We start from the raw sequence: 11,560 nt of genomic DNA, 5'->3' as shown, positions 1-11,560 counted from the left end.
GAGAGACTTTTGACGCGACATAAGCATGATAATCGAAACGACGCGTTCAAGAGACTTGAGATGCGCAATATTAATCTAGCGTCACTTTTTACGCACACTTTGCGTAATATAACATAGCCATGCTTAGGAAATCGGAACGACGCGTATGGGGACTTGAGACGCGACATACTAATCTAGTGTCACTGTTCACACACACTTTGCGTAATATAACCTAGCCATGCTTAGGAAATCGGTACGACGGGTTAGAGAGACTTGAGACGCGACGTACTAAACAAACGTCACTTTTCACGCACACATTGCGTAATATAACCTAACCGTGCTTAGGTAATTGGAACGACGCGTTAAAGAGACTTGTGACGCGAGATATGTATGGTAAGCGAAACGACGCATTAAAGAGACTGGAGACGAAACATACTAATCTAGCGTCACTTTTTTCACACATAATAGAACCTAACCATTCTTAGGTAATCAGAACAACGCTTTAAAGAGATTTAAGCCTGGACATACTAATCTAGCGTCACTTTTCACGCACACTTTGCGTAATATAACCTAACCATGCTTATTTAATAGGAACAATGCGATAAAGAGACTTGAGACGCGACATACTAATATATTGATCCTTTTTACGCACACTTTGCGTACAGCCTAACCAAGCTTAGGTAATCGGAACGACGTGTTAAAGAGCCTTGACACGCGACATACTAATCTAGCATCACTTTTCACGCAAACTTTCCGTATTATAACCTAACCATGCTTAGGTAATCGGAACGACGCATTAAAGAACCTTGAGACGCGACATGCTAATCTAGCGTCACTTTTCACGTACACTGCGTAATATAACCTAACCATTCTTAGGTAATAGGAACGACGCGTTAAATAGACTTTAGACGCGACATACTAATCTAATGTCACTTTTCACGCACGCTTCGCATAATATACCCTAACCATGCTTAGATAATTGGAACAACGCGATAAAGAGAATTGAGATGCGACATACTAATCTAGCGTCATTTTTCACGCACAGTTTGCGTAATATAACCTAACTATGCTAAGGTAATCGGAACAACGCGTTAGATAGACTTAAGACACGACATACTAATCTATTGTCATTTTTCACGTACACTCTGCCTAATATAACCTAACCATGCTTAAGTAATTCGAACGATGCGTTAAATAGACTTGAAATGCGACATACTAATCTATTGTCATTTTCAACGCACACTTTGTGTAATATAACCTAACCATGCTAAGGTAATCGGAACTACGTGTTCGAGAGACTTGTGACGCGACATAAGCATGGTAATCGAAACAACGCGTTAAAGAGACTTGAGACGTGAATATTAATCTAGCGTCACTTTTTACGCACGCATTGTGTAATATAACATAATCATGCTTATGATATCGGAACGACGCGTTAGAGAGACTTGAGACGCGACATACTAATCTAGTGTCACTTTTCGCGGACACTTTGCGTAATATAACCTAACCATGCTTAGGAAATCGGAACGACGCGTTAGAGAGACTTGAGATGCGACTTACTAATCTAAAGTCACTTTTCACGCACACTTTGCGTAATATAACCTAACCATGCTTAGGTAATCGGAACGACGCGTTAAAGAGACTTGTGACGCGAGATAAATATAGTAATTGAAACGACGCGTTAAAGAGAATTGAGACAAAACAAACTAATCTAGCCTCACTTTTTACGCACACTTGGCGTAATATAACCTAACCATGCTTAGGTAATCGGAACGACGCGTTAAAGAGACTTGAGACTGGACATACTAATCTAGCGTCACTTTTCACGCACACTTTGCGTAATATAACCTAACCATACTTAAGTAATCAGAACGACGCGTTAAAGAAACTTGAGACGCGACATACTAAACCATCCTTTCCACGCACACTTTGCGTACTATAACCTAACCTTGCTTAGCTAATTGAAATGACCCGTTAGAGAGACTTGTGACGCAACATAAGCATGGTAATCGAAATGACGCGTTAAAGAGACTTGAGAGGCAAAATATTAATCTAGCGTCACTTTTTACGCATGCGTTGCGTAATATAACATAACCATGCTTAGGAAATGGGAACGACGCCTTAGAGAGACTTGAGACGTGACATACTAATCTAGTGTCACTTTCCACGCACACTTTACCTATTATAACCTAACCATGCTTAGGAAATCGGAACGACGCGTTAGAGAGAATTGAGACGCGACATGCTAATCTAACCTCACTTTTCACGCACACTTTGCGTAATATAACCTAACCATGCTTAGGTAATCGGAACGACGTGTTAAAGAGACTTGTGACGCGAGATAAGTATGGTGATCGAAACGACGCGTTAAAGAGACTTGATATGAAACATACTAATCTAGTGTCACTTTTTACGCACACTTTGCGTAATATAACCTAACCATGCTTAGGTAATCGGAACGACGCGTGAAAGAGATTGGAGACTTGACATACTAATCTAGCGTCACTTTTCAAGCACATTTTGCGTAATATAACCTAATCATTCTTAGGTAATAGGAACGACGCGTTAAAGAGACTTGAGACGCGACATACTTACCTATTGATCCTTTTTACGAACACTTTGCGTACTATAACCTAACCATGCTTATGTAATCGGAACGACGCGTTAGAGAGACTTGTGACGCGACATAAGCAAGGTAATCGAAACGACGCGTTACGGAGACTTGAGAAGCGACATACTAATCTAGCGTCACTTTTACGCAAACTTTGCGTAGTAGAACCTAATCATGCTTAGGTAATCGGAACGATGCATTAAAGAGCCTTGATACGCGACATGCTAATCTAGCGTCACTTTTCACGCGCACCTTGCGTAATATAACCTAATCATGCTTAGGTAATAGGAACGACGCGTTAAAGAGACTTGAGACTCAATATACTAATCAATTGATCATTTTTACGCACACTTCGCGTACTATAACCTAACCGTTCTTAGGTAATCAGAACGACGCGTTAAAGAGCCTTGACACGCGACATACTAATCTAGCGTCACTTTCCACGCAAACTTTGCGTTTTATAACCTAACTATGCTTAGGTAATCGAAATGACGCATTAAAGAGCCTTGAGACGCGACATACTAATCTAGCGTCACTTTTCACGCACACCTTGCGTAATATAACCTAACCATGCTTAGGTATAAGGAACGACGCGTTAAATAGACTTTTGACGCGACATACTAATCTAGTGTCACTTTTCACGCACGCTTTGCCTAATATAACCTATAACCATTCTAAGATAATCGGAATAACGCGATAAAGAGAATTGAGACGCGACATACTAATCTAGCGTCACTTTCGACGCAAACTATGCGTAATATAACCTAACCATGCTTAAGTAATTGGAACGACGCGTTAAATAGACTTGAGAAGCTACATACTAATCTATAGTCATTTTCTACGCACACTTTGCGTAATATAACCTAACCATGCTTAGGTAATCAGAACGACACGTTCGAGAGACTTGTGATGCGACATAAGAATGGTATTCAAAACGACGCGTTAAAAAGACTTGAGACATGCAATATTAATCTAGCGTCACTTTTTACGCACGCGTTGCGTAATATAACATAACTATGCTTAAGAAATCGGAACGACGCGTTAGAGAGACTTGAGACGCGACATACTAATCTAGTGTCACGTTTCACGCACGCTTTGCATAATATAACCTAACCATGCTTAGGTAATTGGAACGACGCGTTAGAGAGACTTGAGACGCGACATACTAATATAGCGTCACTATTCACGCACTCTTTGCGTAATATAACCTAACCATGCTTAGGTAATGCTCCCGGCCAAGACTAAGAAGCCTGTGTTCGGCGAAGGTGAGGATGAACCTAAGTGCCCAAGAGAAACTCTTGAAGAGAGGAAGAAAAAAAAGTAGTCCTTCCGGAATGAGAAAGTACGAAAAATCTTCAATGCTCAGAACGACACGTTAAAGAGACTTGAGATGAAAAAAACTAATCTAGCGTCACTTTTTACGCTCACTTTTCGTAATATAACCTAACCATGCATAGGTAATCGGAACGACGCGTTAAAGAGACTGGACATACTAATCTAGCGTCACTTTTCACGCACACCTTGCGTAAAATTACCTAACCATTGTTAGGAAATTGGACAACGCGTTAGAGAGACTTGAGACGAGACATACTAATTTAACGTTACTTTTCACGCACTGTTTGCGTAATATAACCTAACCATGCTTAGGTAATCGAAACGACGCGATAAAGAGACATGTGACGCGAGATAAGTATGGTAATCGGAACCACGCGTTAAAGAGACTTGTGACGCGAGATAAGTATGGTACTCGCAACGACTTGTAAAAGAGACTTGAGACTAAACAAACTAATCTAGCGTTACTTTTTAAGCACACTTTGCGTAACATAACCTAACCATGCTTAGGTAATCGGAACGACGCGTTAAAGAGACTTGAGACTAGACATACTAATCTAGCGTCACTTTTCACGCACACTTTGCGTAATATAACCTAACCATGCTTAGGAAATCGGAACGACGCGTTAGAGAGACTTGTGACGCGACATAAGTATGATAATCGAAACGACGCGTTCAAGAGACTTGAGACACGCGATATTAATCTCGCGTCACTTTTTACGCACACTTTGCCTAATATAACATAACCATGCTTAGGAAATTGGAACGACGCGCATGGAGACTTGAGACGCGACATACTAATCTAGCGTCACTTCCCACGCACACTATGCGTAATATAAACTAACCATGCTAAGGTAATCGGAACAACGCGTTAGACGCGACATACTAATCTATTGTCATTTTTCACGTACACTCTGCGTAATATAACCTAACCATGCTTATGTAATTGGAACGACGCGTTAAATAGACTTGAGACGCTACATACAAATCTATTGTCATTTTCTACGCACACTTTGCGTAATATAACCTAACCATGCTTAGGTAATCAGAACGACATGTTCGAGAGACTTGTGACGCGGCATAAGCATGGTAATCGAAACGACGCGTTAAAGAGACTTGAGACGTGCAATATGAATCTAGCGTCACTTTTTTACGCACGCGTTGCGTAATATAACGTAACTATGCTTAGGAAATCGAAACGACGCGTTAGAGAGACTTGAGACGCGACATACTAATCTAGTGTCCCTTTTCACGCACGCTTTGCGTAATATAACCTAACCATGCTTAGGTAATAAGAACGACGCGTTAAAGAGACTTGTGACGCAAGATAAGTATAGTAATCGAAACTACGCGTTAAAGAGACTTGAGACGAAACAAACTAATCTAGCGTCACTTTTTACGCTCACTTTGCGTAATATAAGCTAACCATGCATAGGTAATCGGAACGGCGCGTTAAAGAGGCTGGACATACTAATCTAGCGTCACTTTTCACGCACACTTTGCGTAAAATAACCTGACCATTGTTAGGAAAATGAACAACGCGTTAGAGAGACTTGAGACGAGACATACTAATTTAACGTTACTTTTCACGCATTGTTTGCGTAATATAACCTAACTATGCTTAGGTAATCGGAACGACGCGATAAAGAGACTTGTGACGCGAGATAAGTATGGTAATCGGAACGACGCGTTAAAGAGACTTGTGACGCGAGATAAGTATGTTACTCACAACGACTTGTAAAAGAGACTTGAGACGAAACAAACTAATCTAGCGTCACTTTTTAAGCACACTTTGCGTAATATAACCCAACCATGCTTAGGTAATCGGAACGACGCGTTAAAGAGACTTGAGACTGGACATACTAATCTAGCGTCGCTTTTCACGCACACTTTGCGTAGTATAACCTAACCATGCTTACATAATCAGAAAGACGCGTTAAAGGACTTGAGATGCGACATACTAATCTAGCGTCCCTTTTCACGCACACTTCATGGAATATAACCTAACCATGCTAAGGTATTCGGAATACGCATTAAAGAGACTTGAGACGCGTCATACTAATCTAGCGTCACTTTTCACGCACACTTTGCGTAAAATAACCTAACCATGCCTAGGTAATCGGAACGACGCGTTAAAAAAACTTGAGATGCTACATACTAATACATTGTCACTTTTCACGCACACTTTGCGTAATATATAATCTAATCATGCTTAGGTAATCAGAACGACGCGTTTGAGATACTTCTGACGCGACATAAGCACAGCAATCGAAACGATGCGTTAAAGAGACTTGAAACGCGCCATACTAATCTAGCGTCACTTATTGCGCATGCTTAGGTAATCAGAACGACGCATCATAGAGACTTGAGTAGCGACATATTAATCTAGCGTAACGTTTCACGCACACTATGCGTAATATAATCTAACTATGCTTAGGTAATCGTAACGACGGGTTAATAAGCATGGTAATCAAAACGACGCGTTAAAGAGACTTGAGACGCAAGATACTAATATAGCGTCACTTTTCACACAAACATTGCGTAATATAATCTAACCATGCTTAGGTAAACGGAACGACGCGTTAAAGGGCATTGAGATGTGACATACTAATCTAGCGTCACTTTTCACGCACACCTTGCGTAACATAACCAATCCATGGTTAGGTCATCAAAACGACACATTAAAGAGACTTGAGACGCGATATACTAATCTACCGTCACTTTTCAGCACACTTTGCGTAATATAAACTTTCCATGCTTAGGTAATTGGAACGACGTGTTAAAGAGACTTCAGAAGCGATATACTAATATACCGTCACTTTTTTATGCACCCTTTGCGTAATATAACATAACTATGCTTAGGAAATCGGAACGACGCGTTAGAGAGACTTGAGATGCGACATACTAATCTAGTGTCACTTTTCACGCACACTTTGCATAATATAACCTAACCATGCTTAGGAAATTGGAACGACGCGTTAGAGAGACTTGAGACGCGACATATTAATATAGCGTCACTATTCACGCACTCTTTGTGTAATATAACCTAACCACGCTTAGGTAATCAGAACGACCCGTTAAAGAGACTTGTGACGCGAGATAAGTATAGTAATCGAAGCTACGCGTTAAAGAGACTTGAGACGAAACAAACTAATCTAGCATCACTTTTTACGCTCACTTTGCGTAATATAACCTAACCATGCATAGGTAATCGGAACGACGCGTTAAAGAGACTGGACATACAAATCTAGCGTCACTTTTCACGCACGCTTTGCGTAAAATATTTTCACGCACGCTTTGCGTAAAATAACCTAACCACTGTTAGGAAATTGGACAACGCGTTAGAGAGACTTGAGACGAGACATACTAATTTAACGTTACTTTTCACGCACTGTTTGCGTACTATAACCTAACCATGCTTAGGTAATCGAAACGACGCGAGATAAGTATGGTAATCTGAACGACGCGTTAAAGAGACTTGTGACACGAGATAGGTATGGTAATCGGAACGACGCGTTAAAGAGACTTGTGACTCGAGATAAGTATGGTACTCGCAACGACTTGTAAAAGAGACTTGAGACAAAACAAACTAATCTAGCGTCACTTTTTAAGCACACTTTGCGTAATATAACCTAACCATGCTTAGGTAATCGGAACGACGCGTTAAAGAGACTTGAGACTGGACATACTAATCTAGCGTCACTTTTCACGCACACTTTGCGTAATATAACCTAACCATGCTTAGGAAATCGGAACGACGCGTTAGAGAGACTTGTGACGCGACATAAGCATGATAATCGAAACGACGCGTTCAAGAGACTTGAGATGCGCAATATTAATCTAGCGTCACTTTTTACGCACACTTTGCGTAATATAACATAGCCATGCTTAGGAAATCGGAACGACGCGTATGGGGACTTGAGACGCGACATACTAATCTAGTGTCACTGTTCACACACACTTTGCGTAATATAACCTAGCCATGCTTAGGAAATCGGTACGACGGGTTAGAGAGACTTGAGACGCGACGTACTAAACAAACGTCACTTTTCACGCACACATTGCGTAATATAACCTAACCGTGCTTAGGTAATCGGAACGACGCGTTAAAGAGACTTGTGACGCGAGATATGTATGGTAAGCGAAACGACGCATTAAAGAGACTGGAGACGAAACATACTAATCTAGCGTCACTTTTTTCACACATAATAGAACCTAACCATTCTTAGGTAATCAGAACAACGCTTTAAAGAGATTTAAGCCTGGACATACTAATCTAGCGTCACTTTTCACGCACACTTTGCGTAATATAACCTAACCATGCTTATTTAATAGGAACAATGCGATAAAGAGACTTGAGACGCGACATACTAATATATTGATCCTTTTTACGCACACTTTGCGTACAGCCTAACCAAGCTTAGGTAATCGGAACGACGTGTTAAAGAGCCTTGACACGCGACATACTAATCTAGCATCACTTTTCACGCAAACTTTCCGTATTATAACCTAACCATGCTTAGGTAATCGGAACGACGCATTAAAGAACCTTGAGACGCGACATGCTAATCTAGCGTCACTTTTCACGTACACTGCGTAATATAACCTAACCATTCTTAGGTAATAGGAACGACGCGTTAAATAGACTTTAGACGCGACATACTAATCTAATGTCACTTTTCACGCACGCTTCGCATAATATACCCTAACCATGCTTAGATAATTGGAACAACGCGATAAAGAGAATTGAGATGCGACATACTAATCTAGCGTCATTTTTCACGCACAGTTTGCGTAATATAACCTAACTATGCTAAGGTAATCGGAACAACGCGTTAGATAGACTTAAGACACGACATACTAATCTATTGTCATTTTTCACGTACACTCTGCCTAATATAACCTAACCATGCTTAAGTAATTCGAACGATGCGTTAAATAGACTTGAAATGCGACATACTAATCTATTGTCATTTTCAACGCACACTTTGTGTAATATAACCTAACCATGCCAAGGTAATCGGAACTACGTGTTCGAGAGACTTGTGACGCGACATAAGCATGGTAATCGAAACAACGCGTTAAAGAGACTTGAGACGTGCAATATTAATCTAGCGTCACTTTTTACGCACGCATTGTGTAATATAACATAATCATGCTTATGATATCGGAACGACGCGTTAGAGAGACTTGAGACGCGACATACTAATCTAGTGTCACTTTTCGCGGACACTTTGCGTAATATAACCTAACCATGCTTAGGAAATCGGAACGACGCGTTAGAGAGACTTGAGATGCGACTTACTAATCTAAAGTCACTTTTCACGCACACTTTGCGTAATATAACCTAACCATGCTTAGGTAATCGGAACGACGCGTTAAAGAGACTTGTGACGCGAGATAAATATAGTAATTGAAACGACGCGTTAAAGAGAATTGAGACAAAACAAACTAATCTAGCCTCACTTTTTACGCACACTTGGCGTAATATAACCTAACCATGCTTAGGTAATAGGAACGACGCGTTAAAGAGACTTGAGACTGGACATACTAATCTAGCGTCACTTTTCACGCACACTTTGCGTAATATAACCTAACCATACTTAAGTAATCAGAACGACGCGTTAAAGAAACTTGAGACGCGACATACTAAACCATCCTTTCCACGCACACTTTGCGTACTATAACCTAACCATGCTTATCTAATCGAAATGACGCGTTAGAGAGACTTGTGACGCAACATAAGCATGGTAATCGAAATGACGCGTTAAAGAGACTTGAGAGGCAAAATATTAATCTAGCGTCACTTTTTACGCATGCGTTGCGTAATATAGATCCAAGAGCCAATCGGTAATGAAAAGATTCTATTTGTCCCCTAAACCAAATTCTTAAAGTGAAATTAGATAGCTTGTTGATGCCTATCCCTCTTACTAAATCTAAATTTCTCATTTGTTAAATTACTGGTTTAGCGTGAGAGAGAGATATGCCTATTTATTTTAACACGGAGTTAATTAATGTACTGGAACGAAAGCGAAAGAAAATCGAGTTAACCCGATTTTCTTACTTTTTGACAGACCCATTGAAAGAATCTTTTGTATTATTTCTATTTGTTCTTCTATTTTCTTTTCGATTATCTATTAATTTATTAATTCTATTTTATTTATTATTCTTAGAATGGATAATAGTGAATATACAAATCACAAAAATCTATCAAATCGTGAAGGGCGGAAAGATTCTTCGACTCTAGTCATACCATTTTGTTATATTGACAATTTCAAAAAACTGTTCATACTATGAGCATAGTATGCCGGCGGTCGGGCAAATACGCCCCCATCGTCTAGTGGTTCAGGACATCTCTCTTTCAAGGAGGCAGCAGGGATTCGACTTCCCCTGGGGGTAGGGTATTACGAAAGGAAGTTGATCATGGATTCTTACTAAGTCTAGAATTGCTTCTTCCTGGGTCGATGCCCGAGTGGTTAATGGGGACGGACTGTAAATTCGTTGGCAATATGTCTACGCTGGTTCAAATCCAGCTCGGCCCAATAATTCACTGATCCGCCATAACCATGCTTAGGAAATGGGAACGACGCGTTAGAGAGACTTGAGATGTGACATACTAATCTAGTGTCACTTTTCACGCACACTTTACGTATTATAACCTAACCATGCTTAGAAAATTGGAACGACGCGTTAGAGAGAATTGAGACGCGACATGCTAATCTAACCTCACTTTTCACGCACACCAATAACCTAACCATGCTTAGGTAATCGGAACGACGCGTTAAAGAGACTTGTGACGCGAGATAAGTATGGTGATCGAAACAACGCGTTAAAGAGACTTGATATGAAACATACTAATATAGTGTCACTTTTTACGCACACTTTGCGTAATATAACCTAACCATGCTTAGGTAATCGGAACGACGCGTGAAAGAGATTGGAGACTTGACATACTAATCTAGCGTCACTTTTCAAGCACATTTTGCGTAATATAACCTAACCATTCTTAGGTAATAGGAACGACGCGTTAAAGAGACTTGAGTCGCGACATACTTACCTATTGATCCTTTTTACGAACACTTTGCGTACTATAACCTAACCATGCTTAAGTAATCGGAACGACGCGTTAGAGAGACTTGTGACGCGACATAAGCAAGGTAATCGAAACGACGCGTTACGGAGACTTGAGAAGCGACATACTAATCTAGGGTCACTTTTCACGCAAACTTTGCGTAGTATAACCTAATCATGCTTAGGTAATCGGAACGATGCATTAAAGAGCCTTGATACGCGACATGCTAATCTAGCGTCACTTTTCACGCCCACCTTGCGTAATATAACCTAATCATGCTTAGGTAATAGGAACGACGCGTTAAAGAGACTTGAGACTCAATATACTAATCTACTGATCATTTTTACGCACACTTCGCGTACTATAACCAAACCGTGCTTAGGTAATAGAAACGACGCGTTAAAGAGCCTTGACACGCGACATACTAATCTAGCGTCACTTTCAACGCAAACTTTGCGTTTTATAACCTAACTATGCTTAGGTAATCGGAATGACGCATTAAAGAGCCTTGAGACGCGACATACTAATCTAGCGTCACTTTTCACGCACACCTTGCGTAATATAAC

At 40.4% G+C, this 11,560-nt stretch overlaps 1 non-coding gene across 1 annotated transcript; it reads left to right on the top strand.

The window, feature by feature from the left end:
* Nucleotides 1-10,380: 10,380 nt before the first annotated feature.
* Nucleotides 10,381-10,464, top strand: TRNAY-GUA (transfer RNA tyrosine (anticodon GUA)). Its single transcript has one exon. It is a non-coding gene; the product is annotated as a tRNA-Tyr (tRNA).
* The last annotated feature ends 1,096 nt before the right edge of the window (nucleotides 10,465-11,560 follow it).

Source organism: Mercurialis annua, linkage group LG3 (assembly GCF_937616625.2).
Source record: "Mercurialis annua linkage group LG3, ddMerAnnu1.2, whole genome shotgun sequence".
Classification (NCBI taxonomy): Eukaryota; Viridiplantae; Streptophyta; class Magnoliopsida; order Malpighiales; family Euphorbiaceae; genus Mercurialis; species Mercurialis annua.
This window is presented reverse-complemented; position numbering and strand designations above follow the sequence as displayed.